We start from the raw sequence: 13,012 nt of genomic DNA, 5'->3' as shown, positions 1-13,012 counted from the left end.
CGCGAAAGGTTGTCTGCTAGTTGGTTTTGTATTCCTGGAATAAATTGTGCTATTAGGCGAATGTTGTTGTGAATTGCCCACTGCCAAATTTTTTGTGTTAGGAGGCACAATTGTGTTGAGTGTGTTCCTCCTTGTTTGTTTAAATAATACATTGTTGTCATGTTGTCTGTTTTGACAAGAATGTATTTGTGTGTTATTATGGGTTGGAAGGCTTTTAACGCTAGAAATACTGCTAACAGTTCTAGGTAATTGATATGAAATTTTGTTTCGTGTATATCCCATTGTCCTTGAATGCTGTGGTGATTGAGGTGTGCTCCCCACCCTGTCATGGAAGCATCTGTTGTTATAACGTATTGAGGCACTGGGTCCTGAAATGTCCGCCCTTTGTTTAAATTTTTGCTGTTCCACCATAGAAGCGAGAGGTATGTTTGGCGGTCTACCAACACCAGATTTTGAAGTTGACCCTGTGCCTGTGACCATTGTGATGCTAGACACTGTTGTAAGGGTCGCATGTGTAGTCTTGCGTTTGGGACAATGGCTATGCATGATGACATCATGCCTAGAAGTTTTAGCACAAATTTTGCTTGTATCTTTTGGTTTGGAAACATAGCACTTATTACCTTGTGGAATGCCTGCACTCTTTGTGGACTTGGAGTGGCAATTCCTTTTGATGTGTTGATGGTTGCTCCTAGATATTGTTGTGTTTGACACGGTTCTAGGTGTGATTTTGTATAGTTGATGGAAAACCCCAGTTTGTGAAGGGTTTGTATGACAAATGTGGTGTCGTTTGCGCATTTTTTTACTGTGTTGGTCTTGATTAGCCAATCGTCTAGGTAAGGGAACACATGTATCTGTTGTCTCCTGATGTGTGCTGCTACTACTGCTAGACATTTTGTGAACACTCTTGGTGCAGTTGTTATTCCGAATGGCAACACCTTGAATTGGTAATGTATTCCTTTGAATACGAACCGTAGGTACTTTCTGTGAGAAGGGTGTATTGGTATATGAAAATACGCATCCTTTAGGTCTAATGTGGTCATGTAATCTTGCTGTTTGAGCAGTGGAATGATGTCTTGTAGTGTGACCATGTGAAAATGGTCCGATATGATGTAGGTATTTAGTGTCCTGAGATCTAATATTGGTCTTAATGTTTTGTCTTTTTTTGGAATTAGAAAGTACAGGGAGTAAACTCCTGTGTTTTTTTGTTGTACTGGTACTAACTCTATTGCATCCTTTTGCAGTAGTGCTTGAACTTCTAGTCCTAAAAGTTCTAAATGTTGTGGTGACATTTTGCGTGTTTTGGGGGGGATGTTTGGTGGGAAGTTGTGGAATTCTATGCAATAGCCATGTTGGATTATTGCTAATACCCAATTGTCTGTTGTAATCTGTTGCCAAGATTGGTAGAATTGGCTTAGTCTTCCCCCCACTGGTGTTGAGTGAAGGGGTTGCGTGACTTGAAAGTCACTGTTTAGGTGGAGGTGTTTTTGGAGTCTGGAATCTTCCCCTACTCCTTGGGAATTGACCCCCCCGATATCCCCTGAAACCTCCCCTTTGGAAGGAACCCTGATATGGTGTGGTTCTTGTTTGTTGGCTGGTGGTGTCTGTGGGTTGGCCACGAAACCCCCCTCTAAATGGAGTTTTTCTGAAAGAGCCTCTGCTCTGCGGGAAGTAGAGTGCGCCCATGGCCTTGGCCGTGTCTGTGTCCTTTTTAAGTTTTTCAATGGCTGTATCCACTTCAGAGCCAAAAAGTTGTTTCTCGTTGAAGGGCATATTAAGGACAGCCTGCTGGATTTCAGGTTTGAAGCCTGAAGTGCGTAGCCAAGCGTGTCTCCTTATGGTGACAGCAGTGTTGACTGTTCTTGCTGCAGTATCGGCTGCGTCTAGTGAAGAGCGGATTTGATTGTTTGAGATCGTTTGTCCCTCTTCAACTATTTGCTGCGCCCTTTTTTGGTATTCCTGGGGAAGATGGTCTACGAGAAGTTGCATCTCGTCCCAGTGTGCGCGGTCATATCTGGCCAGCAGCGCTTGTGAATTTGCGATGCGCCACTGGTTGGCTGCCTGTGATGCTACTCTTTTTCCTGCCGCATCAAATTTTCGGCTTTCTTTGTCCGGAGGTGGGGCGTCGCCAGATGTATGTGAATTTGCTCTCTTGCGAGCTGCCCCTACTACCACGGAGTCAGGTGGTAACTGCGAAGTAATAAACACTGGGTCTGTGGGTGGTGGTTTGTATTTTTTATCCACCCTTGGGGTGATGGCTCTTGATTTTACGGGCTCTTCAAAAATTTGTTTTGCGTGCCGTAACATCCCTGGTAGCATTGGGAGACATTGATATTGGCTGTGTGTAGCCGAGAGGGTGTTAAATAAAAAATCATCCTCTATAGGATCGGAATGCAGTTGGACATTGTGGAATTCTGCTGCCCTAGCCACCAGTTGCGAGTATGAGGTACTGTCCTCTGGCGGTGACGGCTTTGTGGGGTATGACTCGGGATCATTGTCCGGCACTGGGGTGTCATACAGGTCCCAAGAGTCTTGATCCTGATCGTCATGACTTATGGTAGTTTGCGCTGGTGAGTGCATTTATGGCGGTGTTTGTGCCGGCGATGCCTGTGGTGGAGAGGGCGGAGGCGTGACTTTTTTAACCACTTTGGCTTGTGGTTGTGCGTCATCCTTTGGAAGTCCGATCCTTCTTTTCCTCATGATTGGGGGAAGGGTTGATATCTTCCCTGTGTCTTGCTGGATGTACAGTCCCTTTTGTGTGTAGTCCGATTCTACACTTTGGAGCTCTTGTCCAAATCTGTGCATTTGGCCACTTATTCCTTGTTCCTCTGAGTAGGATGAAGGTGTGGTATTTTTCGGCGCCGAGAGAGAATCTTTTTTCGGTTTCGGCACCGACAGAATTTTTGTTCCTTTCGGCATGGATTCTCGGTGCCGGTATCTTGTTTTTGTCTCTCGGAGCCGCTTTCTCGGCTCCGAGGTTGCTCCATGGCGGTCCCTCGACCGGAGTCGGGTGTCTTCGCTATGGGCGTGCCCTTTTTCGGCGCCTTCGACGGGTCGCCTGTTTTATGGGTCGAGCCATGGCCTGTTGGCAGTGGCGTCCCCTGGGCTTTCGGTTTGTCGATGGATTTACTTTTCGACGTCTTACTCACAGTTTGTTGCTGTTGTTCGACGTCGGAGTCTCCGGATTCTGATTCCGGAACCGAGAATGTTTCCTCTTCCTCGTCGAAACGTTGTTTTGTCGACGTGGACGCCATTTGTTGACGCCTGGCTCTTCGGTCCCGGAGTGTTTTTCTGGACCGGAAGGCTCGACAGGCTTCACAGGTATCCTCCTTGTGCTCGGGGGACAAGCACAAGTTACAGACCAAGTGCTGATCTGTATAAGGATACTTACTGTGACATTTTGGGCAGAAACGAAACGGGGTCCGTTCCATCGGCTTCGATGTCGCACGCGGTCGGGCCGACCAGGCCCCTGATGGGGGATCGAAACTACCCCAAAGTCTTCCGATGATCGGTGTCGATGTACCTAACTATCCCGATACCGAACGGAACAATACCGACGCTTTCTTCCGAGATTCTGACTAACTTTCCGAACCGAAACACGGAGCAAAAAGGAATACGTCCGAACCCGACAGCGGAAAAAAACAATCTAAGATGGAGTCGACGCCCATGCGCAATGGAGCCGAGGAGGGAGGAGTCCTTCGGTCCCGTGACCAAAAAGACTTCTTCGAAGAAAAACAACTTGTAATACTCCGAGCCCAACACCAGGCAGCGGACTGTGCCAAACATGTGTATCTGCAGCAACATATGCCATCGAACTTATATTTTATGCATTTGATTTATGGATAGAAAAAAAAACTACAGTTGAGTTATTTGGCTTTCCCTTCATGAAGCCCCCTCCATTCTCACTTCAAATACTTGCATGGTAATTTTCAAGCAATATTCAAATTTGTGAGTGTATATGTGCATTTGTCAGAGGAAATTTCCTTAGGCCGACCACCCCAAAGTATTTGAACGTGCTCACAGTAATGTTACATGTTCTACAATAACTGAGACAATGTCACATGATGCTTGAGGGGGAGGGCGCTCAGCATGGAAGGTTCTGAAGGACACAGGTTACAGAGCTCTTGTCTTGTGGGGGTAACCGTACCCACAGAAACTGAATTGAAGATCCCACAGGGTCTACTGGTGCCCTGTGTATGAGGACTCAGAACAAAGGTGAAACATCTTAATGCTATCAATGCCAGCAGAGAATGCAATGGAAACACCAAACTGCTTACACCTTCACACAGCGTAGAACCTCCCGCAGAAGCCAGTGCATAGCGAAAACAAAAGAAAAAACAACCAGCACTGAGTCAAGCAATAAATATGCAAAGTGATATTTTTTTGCTATGTGCTAGTTACTTTGAGTGTTATGGTGCACTCTTACTAAATAGACCCCAGGCATTACCCCAAGAGCTACCCCTGGTTACCTAATACTGGGACCTCAAAAACGCCATTTCTTACCGGCAATTACTTTGGCATTTGCAAGGCGATCACATCCCATTTAAAACTTCAGAGCCGGTTAACAGGGCAGACTGGAGTAGGGAACATCGGGAGATGGGCTCACCCGACATCTGACCCTGTCCTGTCTTTACCAGCCTTTCAAAGAAAACTGCCCAGGACCCTAACCACTCAACCCTGGATCACTGTGGGAAACAATATGGCACAGTTCGTCCACGTGTCAGGAGAGTTTCAATGACCTAAAATGATCCAGGAAGAGCCAACGTTAGTCTATTATAAAACTTCTTAAATAAATAAATAAAATATTAAATAGTTTGGATAGAGCTCTTAGGGAGCACAGTTTGCAATCAAGAATGTCCAGATGGTTCTTGAAAACAGTCACACGACCTATCTATTCGGGTAAAGGGATTCTACATGGTCAACAGGTTTCAACCAATGGCCACGATCCCTTACCTATGATCTGTTGCATGAACATTTCTATACAAACTACTCAAGGACCATACTGGAACAAAATGCTGGTTTAAATTATCCATATTTGTAATTTGTAAGGCTTGTTTTTTTGCACACGCTCGGAGGTATACTCCACAATGCTGGCACGCCAGAGAAGACAGCAGCGTTAAATGGAAGGTTCCTCAATTTGGTTTTAGAAGTCACTGAAAAGGGAGCAGTCTTTGAACCTTCTGGGATCAGTTCAAAACCTCCTAAGGGAGTAGATAATTGGATGCTGCGTATTTTGGAGAAGCATGATGACCCTGTGGAGGAGTGCAGAGTTCCATTGAGACAGATACCACACAAAAAGAAGCTCGTTTTCCACCAGGATACTATACAACTGTCACAGCAAATGAGTAGAAAATGGATTCTGGATCAACTTCATAGTAGGAGATTTATTGAGTTGTCACAATGCCCGGCCACAGGAGTACACGAATAAGGACAACGCATCCCCAGCACAACACAACGCTTCAAAAGCACCAGAACATAAACTGTGACTCGTTCAACCTCCACTGCACAACTTCAAAATTTCAATTTATTTACACAGCTTCTCTTCCTTTAGGAAACATATTTGGGTGTTGCATATTAAGAAGTAAGGTGTTAAGAGACATGTGAGGCAGCCTTTCACACGCCACCGGGACCAGCTGTCCCATGCTAGATTGAGGTCCCTAATAGCAGGACTAGGGAGGTTTCCCTCTTTGCAAGTGGGATAGATTTAGAGTAACAATAAGGTACCTGTCCACACGAAACGCATTTGGACTAACTCAATTCTTCACAAAATATGCATTCATGGCATTGCAATAGCTTTAACACAGCTGCTGTCTGAAATACAAATCTGGGACTAAATACGGAGCATTCTTAAATAACAAGTTCCCATGTCAAGACAAAAATATTTTTTTTAAAAACTGAATTTCACCATGGGAAGACATACACTAAAAATATATTTTAAAAAGCTCACCTGTGCGTCGGATGAAGGGCTCCAGGGTGGGGTGACTTGCGTCAGTGCCAGATCGGAGGTGTGACGTCGCCTTGGCTGTGCCGCAGGGAAAGCTAGAAGATTGTACAGTTATCTCCTGAGGTGTTATTCTTAACTATACAACCTACTACCTCAACCCGAAGCGCGCCGGGTGGAGACCAGTGTCCTGGAGTTCGGTCCCGTCTGCGTGATCTTGGCCGGAGCAGCGTGTCCTGCCACGCGAGCTCTTGTGACTCCTCACCTCATGTGGAGTGGTGGCACGTGGCGCACGCTGCACTTCTTCCCCTCCCGTCCCATGGTCATGTGCTCTGGTGGCCCAACTTTGAGCACACATCTCATCCTGCGCTCACACACTACCCAAAGTACCTCCACCCGGACCTCTCCCAACCAAACAAAAACACTCTACGACTGCACCTCAGCCCGCTCAACTGCCGTCCCACCACCAACACACTGCCCCACAAACAGCTTACTCAATGCATCTTTATTCTGTCATACAATATCTATGCTATCACACCCCTGAGAATTCCCCACAGTAGCCACGCCCATTAGAACTACAAATGTATCTCAAGCCTCATGAGCCCTGAGCTCCCCGACCGATGCATTTCAGATTGAAATAGAAAAAAAGTGGAGGGTCGGTAGCAAAGGACTAATAAATGCAATATATATTTATCACAAAAATAAAACAGATTTTTTAGAACTATTGATGTTTTAACTTGTGGAAAAGTTCCTAATTAAATACTGTTTTCGTTCCTCCCACTTTTTTGCGAGTATTTTGAATTACTAAAGATGTCTCCCATTTTGTGAACTACCTTCACATTTTGAAACAGGAAATTACACCAGAGAAGGACAGGAAATGCAGTCTACGCATCCATTATACTACAAAAGTGCAACGTAATAGGTCCAGGTTCCTTTTATCTCCTTTCAGCAAGAAAACACATCCTATTACCGTGCACCTTGCAACTGTGATTGACCTACAGAAAGAACTTCCGGTCCCCCTCTGACGTCTCTTCCTGTGCTGGGGAATGAAGGCAGTGCACAAAATGGACAGCAGTCCAAGTAGGAACAAGCATTATATAACAATGCAAAAATAAGCAGTGTAAACACGTTGTTTGATTGGTAAAAACCTGAGCACTACAGAACAACATATCTTAATCCTATAGAAAGTATATGTCCTTTAGAGGTCTTACCATTACTCAACTTGATGGTAGTCAATTTATATATCCGGGACATATGGCATCTTGGCTATTTGACTATAATCGGATTACTTTACCAACATTTTATTATATTCAATCCAAATAGTATATCTTTGAAATACACACCTTGAAAATTCGTAATTTGGAAAAAGAAAAGTTACAACATTTAAGAACCGCTTGACCCCAATATTTTTTTTCACAGTGATGAAAAACCACTAATTGCAATCAGTATGTTCGGAGACGTTTGTTTTTGTAAAGTAACACAAGGTGAACTATCTTTCATCACCTGTCTCCAGTTACAGGTCTCCATCACTCCTGCAGCACATTTCTGAATCTCAGACAGAAAGGATCATTTACAAAACAGACAGATGCATTGTTCTGGAGCGATGACCTCTGACCTTGGCAAGATTATAAATATAGTGCCTCCTTGGCTGCTGCTATCTGTAGTGAAAACGTGATTTATACACGTGCAATACCCATCTTCATATGAGAACAGTAATTTGTTTTTCGAACACTGGAGTTATACTTCAGCCTTCCAGTCTCAGACACTTATAAAAAATAAAAAAACCACAATCAGGACATGGTGTTTTTATGGCTATGGATATTGCTGATATTATTAGAGGATAATACAGGTTTTTCTGAAATAAACGAAGTCTATATTTAACAGACAATATATGATCTGTTATTATCTGGAACATTAACAAGCTGCACGAAACAACCCAAAAAAACTATTGGTTTATTCGAAAAAAAAAAAACACCCCCCACCAACACACCTCGATTTGGGCTGAATACTACTTGAAATAGATTTTGAAAGTGAAGAAAAAATGTTTAAAAAATGTGTAAAAGTTAACAATCCTCCCTCCAAGATCTCCCTAAAGATTGTTCTAAAAGCGAGAGGGCAAGCAGCAGGACATTTTGAAATGTTACAGACAACTGATTGACCTCGAAAGAGCAGCGACTTCCAATCAGAGGAAATATATAAACATGTTATCACTAACTACATTTTTCAAGATTTTAGTAATGGTTTGTAGATGACTGAGCTAACATTAAAAGCGTTTTCTTTAACACACCCTTGACTTTTAAGCACTCATTACAACTGTTTTCATTTTAATGTAGTTTTTTGGGTGTTAATAATTTTTCTCAGCGACCTGTCAAATTGGGCTGGCTTGGCTCTTATGCAGTTGGCTTTAGAGAGGACAGCTTTGGTTAACGTGCCGAAGATCAGAGATTGTTAAGGCTTTCACCCTGGCCGCCTCATGAACTCTGTGCCAACAAACAACAACACGTTAAGATATTGTCCACATAAAGTAGCTTCGAGGACCACCTGTGACTGTTCTAACCCTCGCAATGCAAGACTCCTGCTGACTTCCACTGACCCCGGCTAAGCTCCAAGTTATTTACAGAATTATTTAAGGTTCTTGGACAGTGGTAAAGGTCACCTTCTGGCTACTTCCTGAAGTGTTTGGCTCGTCCAAAGAAAAGTTCAGTTCTACGGTGAGTGGGTTCAGGTGGTTCCTTAATCCAAATCCAACGCCCCACATCTAAGAATTATGTGCTTATGTAGAAAAATACAGAATTAAATATTTAACTTAGGTTCTCAGCATCTTCTGAGAACCATATTCTTGGCGGTTTACCACTCTTCTGGATTAAATGATCTGGTATTTATAAAAAGTGCCAAAGTCCCGGGTTGTGGGCAGGGGTTCCTTTCAGAATGGTTGGGATTGCCACCGGCGCAGTCCGCTTCGGTCGAGCACAGAGCGCGTTGCTGCTCATTCGCATTTGGCGTAAATGGTGGTGGACCTAATGCAAGTTTAAGAAGAAGGGGTCCGGGTGGGAGTTTAAAAGCTCTGCAATCAAAATCACTGCCAAGGGAGAATATAAGCCGCTAGGCTAGACTCTCAAAGCAGTAGAGTTCTTGTTATTTTATAAGTTATATATTGTATAATAAGCACGTTTGTTTCCTTTAAACTGAAACTCTATTTCTTAAAAAAGTATGCTTTACTGCATATATATTAGGCAAACCTTTTAGCCCTTTTCTCACATATTTTATCACTTTTTCGACTTCCAATGTGTTACCTATGTTCATTTTATTTCATTTAAAAAAACAATAAAATCGAATAATTGTATTGTGATGGTGCATACCTGTGCTGCCTTCTGTTCACGAAGAGAGAGTTATGAATGGTGTCCCTGTGGGTTTGGGTCATTCTCTTGGCTGACAGCCGGGCATTGGATCTATGGTTGACTCCCACCTTCCCCTTTGCCACGTGGAGCATCTCTGTCCCACCCTGCCCCTCAGTGCTTGCCCCTTAGGGGTGGACCCCTCTCCAGCGACGCTGTATTACTTCCAAGGGATCTGCCCTGCTATGCGCTATGCCACCACATACAACACCTTCTCCTCCGCCTTCCCAACACCTCTGCAAAAGCCCCGACTCTGTTGCTTATTTGAATGTCTCTCGAGTCTTTATTTATTCGGGTCTTTCCCGCCATTAATCCCCCTTAGCTGTTCCTTAGTCGCCTCATGACTACACACTTGTACATGTTCTCTTCTGTGCGTTTTCTTTCCCCTTAATTCAGAATTTAATTCGTCTAGGTTGATGGGTTTTAATTTGACTTTTTGATCCATTTCACAGTATATTTTTAATCGTTTCAGGAGAAAAAGAAACATGAATTAGAATTTGAAAAAGGAAAGCAGGTTTCAGTGAGGAGTTTGCTCTGAACCATTATGAAGGGAGGTCCTCATTTCCCTGTTGGACCCTAAGGAAGCCCGCGTCGCCTCACACGGCATGGCAGGGTGCGGGGCACGGGTGGGCAGCAGTTGTGGATAGTGCGGGAGCGGCAGCCTGTTCTGGGGAGGGCTCTTTCACAGTCCAGCAAGAGTGTCATGTGTCTCACGCTAAACTCCCCGACCTCGCAGTGTTCGGGGGCTCCCTCCTGCCACAACAACTTGACTTGTATGGAACACGGGGTCTCCCCAGAAGAATGGAGACAGGCAATCAGAATATCAGAGGCAGCAAACGAAACACATCAAGATGGCGTCATCAGAATTTTGGAATGTCTCTTTTCTTCTAATGGTGCAGGAAACGTAAACATGTTAGAGTGAGTGTTTTTAGAATTTGTTCAGGTATCCAGAGTGATCTGTCGGGTGGCACGTGTACATGCCACAGAGCTGAGCCGCTGAACTGAAATGGAGTGACCACAATGACCCATAGCTATGATTATACCAGATATTTTACATATTAAAATTACAGTGCATTGCACCTACATGAGATCTTTCCAGAGGGCAAGAATCACAGGTGAATGAGGACTAAAGGCTTTCATCTCCCAGTAGAGGGATTCTTGGGGATCACGCAGAGCCAAAGGGCCTGTCCGTCTGTGTGCACGAGCACCTGTAAGGCGGCCGCTTCACGACTGGCTCTATATGGCAGCTGGTCGGTCCGTATGGGTTCTGTGGGTGTGCACACAAGGAGAAGACTGTGTTTGTGTGTGTGCTCTATGCATGTTCCTGTATGCTGTACGTCTCTGTGGGCAGGAACTGTATGTCTGTGCGCATGGGTACATGTATGGTGGTCGTTTCATGACTGACTCTTTATATGACCGCTAGTCTGTCCAAAGTGGGTGGCGAGGGAGTCTGTAGGTGTGCACAAAAGGAGACAACTGTGTGTGTGTGTATTTCTTTGCATGTGCATGTATGCTGCACGCCTCCCTGGACAGGACCTGAATGTCTGTGTACAGGAGTACTTGTATGGTGGTTGCTTCACGACTGTCTCTGTATGGCTGCTGGTATGTCCGATTGGGGCGTACACACAAGGAGGTGACTGTGTTCGTGTGTGTGTTCTATGCATGTGTCTGCGTGCTGTACGTCTGTGCGCATGCACTATACAAACGTAAACCCATCATCTTCCTCAATGCTTGCCGTGTGATAATGCTTAATAAATAGCTTTAAACTTAAATAACAAATCCTTGGCCATACACATTGAGTTTGTAACAAAAATGCCAGAAGTTTATCCTTGCCAACTTGGCATAATAAGCAGACTGCCCTGGTAGGAAATAAGAGGATTTGCTTGCCGGCTGGTGTCTCTAAAAGGGCATAGCTCCTCGGGCCTGGCACGGCTGTCATCCTTTCAAAGGCACCAGCTTTACAGGACACCCTCTTTTCACCTCTGCAGGATAGCTACCCTCCTCCAGGCCTTACAAGACTAAGCGACTATAGCCTGGGCGCACTAGGGGCCATATGTACGAACACATTTTCCCATAGACACAAAATGGGTAAAACCCTTTGCTACATCTGGCCCTAGATCTGCAGCTGCAAGGGGCTAAGAAAAGAGTAAATCCCCGGACAACCACTTGAGGGCGCTCTCGCATAACAATTTAAAATAGGAAGCGAATCCTCTCTACTTAAAAAGTGGCTAACAGGTCCCCCTACCTTTGCCAGCGGGAATCTTTCCAAAGAATGCGGCCTCCGCCTCGAGACAGCAGCGCGGGCGCTTCCATACAGGGGCAGTCTCACAGATGACGCTCCCCACGGCCAGCTCTCTCCCAGACAGCACCGCCAGGGCTCCTCAGCCACTCACGCAGACACCACTACCAGAGCTCTTCAGTCTCTCTCACAGATACCAGTACCAGAGCTCCACAGTCTCTCACATACACACCACTGCCAGACCTCCTCGGTCTCTCACATACATACTGCTGCTGGAGCTCCTCAGTCTCGCCCACAGACTCCACTACCAGAGCTCTTCAGTCTCTCTCACAGATACCAGTACCAGAGCTCCACAGTCTCTCACATACACACCACTGCCAGACCTCCTCGGTCTCTCACATACATACTGCTGCTGGAGCTCCTCAGTCTCGCCCACAGACTCCACTGCCAGAGCTCCTCGGTCTCTCATAGATACCAGTACCAGAGCTCCTCAGTCTCTCTCACAGACTCCACTACCAAAGCACCTCAGTCCCTCTCACAGATACCAGTACAGAGCTCCTCAGTCCCTCTCACAGACTCCACTACCAGAGCCCTCAGTCTCTCGCAGATACCAGTACCAGAGCTCTGTCTCTCACATACATACTTCTGCCAGACCTCCTCAGTCTCTCTTACAGATTCCACTACCAGAGCTCCTCAATCTCTCACATACATACTGCTGCCAGAGCTCCTCAGTCTCTCACAGACTCCACTGCCAGAGCTCCCCAGTCTCTCACAGGTACCAGTACCAGAGCTCCTCAGTCTCTCACATACATACCGCTGCCAGAGCTCCTCAGTCTCTCACAGATACCACTACCAGAGCTCTTCAGTCTCTCACATACATACCGCTGCCAGAGCTCTCTCGCAGACAAAACTACCATTAACTCCTCGGTCTCTAATAGACTCCACTACCATAGCTCCTCAGTCTCTCACATACATACTGCTGCCAGAGCTCCTCGGTCCCTCTCACAGACTCCACTACCAGAGCCCTCAGTCTCTCGCAGATACCAGTACCAGAGCTGTCTCTCACATACATACTTCTGCCAGACCTCCTCAGTCTCTTACAGATTCCACTACCAGAGCTCCTCAGTCTCTCACATACATACTGCTGCCAGAGCTCCGCAGTCTCTCACAGATACCACTACCAGAGCTCTTCAGTCTCTCACATACATACCGCTGCCAGAGCTCTCTCGCAGACAAAACTGCCATTAACTCCTCGGTCTCTAATAGACTCCACTACCATAGCTCCTCAGTCTCTCACATACATACTGCTGCCAGAGCTCCTCGGTCCCTCTCACAGACTCCACTACCAGAGCCCTCAGTCTCTCGCAGATACCAGTACCAGAGCTGTCTGTCACATACATACTTCTGCCAGACCTCCTCAGTCTCTTACAGATTCCACTA

At 45.6% G+C, this 13,012-nt stretch overlaps 1 long non-coding RNA gene across 3 annotated transcripts in view; it reads right to left on the bottom strand.

The window, feature by feature from the left end:
• LOC138246570 (uncharacterized) overlaps nucleotides 1-13,012 on the bottom strand; it is a 402,277-nt gene that overhangs the window by 57,002 nt on the left and 332,263 nt on the right. The gene's annotated exons all lie outside the window — the stretch shown is intronic.

Source organism: Pleurodeles waltl, chromosome 7, assembly GCF_031143425.1.
Source record: "Pleurodeles waltl isolate 20211129_DDA chromosome 7, aPleWal1.hap1.20221129, whole genome shotgun sequence".
Classification (NCBI taxonomy): Eukaryota; Metazoa; Chordata; class Amphibia; order Caudata; family Salamandridae; genus Pleurodeles; species Pleurodeles waltl.
Note: the sequence above shows the minus strand (reverse complement) of the source record. Positions and strands in the feature narration are given on the sequence as shown.